This window comes from Rhinoraja longicauda, chromosome 19, assembly GCF_053455715.1.
Source record: "Rhinoraja longicauda isolate Sanriku21f chromosome 19, sRhiLon1.1, whole genome shotgun sequence".
NCBI classification, from domain to species: Eukaryota; Metazoa; Chordata; class Chondrichthyes; order Rajiformes; family Arhynchobatidae; genus Rhinoraja; species Rhinoraja longicauda.
In genome coordinates, this window is record NC_135971.1 from 34,249,254 (window position 1) to 34,252,985 (window position 3,732).

At 60.7% G+C, this 3,732-nt stretch overlaps 1 long non-coding RNA gene across 1 annotated transcript; it reads left to right on the top strand.

Moving 5' to 3' along the window:
* Window positions 1-545: 545 nt before the first annotated feature.
* LOC144602772 (uncharacterized) lies at window positions 546-3,168 on the top strand. Its single transcript, XR_013548502.1, has 3 exons — window positions 546-577; window positions 1,716-1,763; window positions 2,837-3,168. It is a non-coding gene; the product is annotated as an uncharacterized LOC144602772 (long non-coding RNA).
* Window positions 3,169-3,732: the final 564 nt, after the last annotated feature.

A 3,732-nucleotide genomic window follows, 5' to 3' on the forward strand; every position in this document is an offset into this window, starting at 1 on the left:
CCCATTCCCCATGATCTCCCCCTGCTTGACCCCCAACTTCATCCCCCGCTCCCCTCCCAACCATCTCCCCCTCCCCCTCACCCCCAACTTCCCCCCCTCCCCCACCATCTCCCCCTTCCCGGCCTGCTCCTCCACGTCTCCACCCTCCACTCCGTAAGTAATTTCCCTCAGGACCACAGCTCCTGTTCCCTCCGCTCCACCCTCCCCTCGTTCTCCCTCCCCCCTCTATCTCACCCCCCTCCATCTCCCCCCTCCCACACCTCCTCGTCCCTCTCCCCCTCCATCTCGCCCTCACTTCAGTCGTTTCCCCGCTCCCTTCACCTCGAACGCCCCCACCCTGAGGTCAGGTGTTGTCGGGGAGCCGGTGTCCCGGTGTCGGGGCCGGGCCCAGCCCTGACCTGCGGCCTGTCGTACTCTTGCTTGCCGGTCACAGCGCTGCCGTGTCCGCTGTGTGAGTGTGTCCAGAGCTGACGGGGCAGCTGCTGAATGTGTGTGTTAGACCAGGCTGATGCGGGGCCGCGTCACTAACTGTGTGTGTGTTTTACAGCGGGGAAGATCGTCTACGGTCCCACCCAGAGTAAGTTCCCTCAGACCCCAGCTCCGCCCCTGTCCACAGTGTTACACTTCCTTACTGTGTCTGTCTGTCTGCGCGCGCCCGCCTGGCCATGCGCGCGCCCGTCTGTCCCTGCGCGCGCCCGTCTGTCGCTGCGCGCGACCCCGTCTGTCCATGCGTATCTGTGCACGTTTCTGCGCTGTGACAATAGACAATAGGTGCAGGAGGAGGCCATTCGGCCCTTCGAGCCTGTACGCACCGCCATTCAATGTGATCATGGCTGATCATTCTCAATCAGTACCCGTTCCTGCCTTCTCCCCATACCCCCTGACTCCGCTATCCTTAAGAGCTCTATCTAGCTCTCTCTTGAATGCATTCAGAGAATTGGCCTCCACTGCCTTCTGAGGCAGAGAATCCACAGATTTCACAACAGTCTGACTAAAAAAGTTTTTCCTCATCTCTGTTCTAAATGGCCAACCCCTTATTCTTAAACTGTGGCCCCTGGTTCTGGAATCCCCCAACATTGGGAAACATGTTTCCTGCTCTAACATGTCCAACCTCTTAATAACTTATATGTTTCGATAAGATCCCGTCGCCAGTCTTTCAACATACGAGTCCCGCCATTCCGGGAATTAACCTAGTGAACCTACGCAGCACGCCCTCAATAGCAAGAATATCCTTCCTCAAATTTGGAGACCAAAACTGCACACAGTACTCAGGTGCGGTCTCACTAGGGCCCTGTACAACTGCAGAAGGACCTCTTTGCTCCCTATACTCAACTCCTCTTGTTATGAAGGCCAACATGCCATTGGCTTTCTTCACTGCCTGCTGTACCTGCATGCTTCCTTTCAGTGACTGATGCACTAGGACACCCAGATCACGTTGTACGTCCCCTGTCCTAACTTGACACCATTCAAATAATAATCTGCCTTCCTATTCTTACCACCAAAGTGGATAACCTCACACTTATCCACGTGACCGTCTCTGCGCCCCCCCCCCCCCCCCCCCCGTGCTCGTGTCCGGGCGAGTGCCCGTACCTCTGCGCGCGTGCCCGTGCTCGCGTGTGCGCGCATGTGTCCGTGTGCGCGTGTCCGGCCGTCCGCGCCTCGCTGCAGCCACGCCGTTGCCAGTAGACGTGTAACGCCGCTCCTTCCCTCCGCAGCATCGGAGCGCGGGGAAAACTCATCAACATCCTCTGCTCCAGCCTGAGGTAGGAACCGAGCCGGCGCCCCCACCCAACCCGCCCCACACACCCCACACACCACACCCGGGGCGGGAGGGGGGGAGCGGGGGGGCAAGTTTAGTTCCCCTGTGGGGGGGTGGCTTTAATTCCCCGGGGGGGGGTGGATTTAATTCCCCTGTGGGGGGGGGGCGTTTATTCTGGTGGAGGGGGGGCAGTGAGTTTAATTCCCGGTGTGGGGATCATCGCCCTTGAGGGGGGGGGTTATTTTCGGCGGGGGGCGGTGAGTTGAATTCCCCGTTGCGAGGGCGGGAGATACATCCCGTGAGGGGAGGGGCTGCGGTTAGTGTGTGTGCGGAGGTGGGGATATGCCAGTGGTGTGTGTGTGTGTGGAATATGCCAGCGGTGTTTGTGTGTGTGGGGGGGGGGATATGCCAGTGGTGTGTGTGTGGGGGGGTATGCCAGTGGTGTGTGTGTGGGGGGGATATGCCAGTGGTGTGTGTGGGGGGGATATGCCAGTGGTGTGTGTGGGGGGGATATGCCAGTGGTGTGTGTGTGGAGGGGGGGATATGCAAGTGGTGTGTGTGGGGGGGATATTATATCCGGTAAGGGGAGGGGTGGGTGTTTCCGGGGGGGCAGTTATTCCCGGGGTGGGGGTGGGTTTATTGCTGATAATTGAGCGGGTGGGTGTTTCCGGGGGGGGCAGTTATTCCCGGGGTGGGGGTGGGTTTATTGCTGATAATTGAGGGGGTGGGTGTTTCCGGGGGGAGCTGTTATTCCCGGGGTGGGGGTGGGTTTATTGCTGATAATTGAGGGGGTGGCGGCGACACAGCCACGACAGGGGCATTAAAGAGGCTGTTGGATGGACGCGTGGAGATGCGGGGAGCGGAGGGGGGGGGGGGGGGTGTGACGAGCGGGCAGATAGTTGGTCTTGGCGGCACGGTCGGTACAGACAGTGTGGGCCGAAGGGCCTGTTGTTGTGCTGGGCTGTCCTGTGGTGCTGGGGGAGTAGGTGTTTATTCCCGGTGGGGGGGCGGGGGTCGGTATTACTGCTACACGGGTGGGCTGGCGTCGCTCTGTGACCAACTCTCTCTCTCCCCCAGGGCCGCCGTGTCCCGCCGCCGGTCCAGGAGCGTCGGTGGAGAGCGGGACAAGTTTGCGGGGTTTCTGCTTTGGGGGGGGGGGGGCGGGGACTGTAATCGTGGGGTGATGGGTGAGCAATGAGCGCATCCACAGCTGGTTTGGTGATTTGGACTTTGCGCTTGTCTCTCTGGGTCGCTGCTCATTTACTGACTGCACTGGGGGGGGGGGGGCTGCTGCTTCCCATAATGTTCCTGCAATGACGGGGTTCAGTGGGGAACAGTCCCGATCAACATCTGGTGGCAATCACAGCTGGAGATTTGCAGCGCTGGTTGACCCGAGGCCCGGTGCCGGTCGGGGGCGGAGTGGGAGGGAGGGGTTCCTGGCGTTGAGGCGACACATCCACCCGTGGACTGTGGGGGGGGGGTGATCAGGGAATGGGATTCATTGCTGGGGGGGGGTGGTCAGGGAATGTGATTCTTTGCTGGGGGGGGGTGATCAGGGAATGTGATACATTGCTGGGGGGGGGTGATCAGGGAATGTGATACATTGCTGGGGGGGGGGTGATCAGGGAATGTGATTCTTTGCTGGGGGGCGTGTTCTGCTTCACTGTCGCGACATAAATGTTCAATAAAGTCCAGTGTGTTCTCCAGCTGCCTGTCCGTGGTTGCTTGTGGTGGTGATGGGGGGAGGGTCACGGGCATTGGGAGGGTGGGGGGATCACGGGCATTGGGAGGGTGGGGGTCACGGGCCTTGGGAGGGTGGGGGTCACGGGCATTGGGATGGTGGGGGTTCACGGCCATTCTGAGGGTGGGGGGTCACGGGCATTGGGAGGGGGGTCACGGGCATTGGGAGGGTGGGGGTGACGGGCATTGGGAGGGTGGGGGTCACGGGCATTGGGAGGTGGGCCCAGTGGGAC